Source organism: Penaeus monodon, chromosome 20 (assembly GCF_015228065.2).
Source record: "Penaeus monodon isolate SGIC_2016 chromosome 20, NSTDA_Pmon_1, whole genome shotgun sequence".
Classification (NCBI taxonomy): domain Eukaryota; kingdom Metazoa; phylum Arthropoda; class Malacostraca; order Decapoda; family Penaeidae; genus Penaeus; species Penaeus monodon.
Window position 1 is genome coordinate 44,365,142 of NC_051405.1, and position 422 is coordinate 44,365,563.

Below are 422 nucleotides of genomic sequence, written 5' to 3' on the forward strand. Positions count from 1 at the left end.
TGTTTACTGGAGTTACAGAAGAAATAACGTTTTCTAAAACTGTCTGAAGAGTGCGAAATAAGAATGCCAATAATCACTACACTGAATGTATTTAATGACTAGTACTGCACCATATTTAAAAATGGTCCTTATAGATCAAATGTTCTGTATGGTATTACAAAATCAACAATGACACCAGGAACAGTTTCATACTTTTTTATTGTCATTTAATAGACTTTATTAGAGGACAGAAATAGATTAGACAAATGATTACTTTTCCCCAGACATCTCCCCTGGCCAAAGCTCAGACAACAATAAAAGCACATTGCCTCACACTGCTTGTGATTCCAATGCCGTGAAGTTAATTTGGAGAATATAGCTGTATCCACATCAGAAATATACTTCAGACACATATAAATCTAGCTATTAAGTTTGAAAATGTC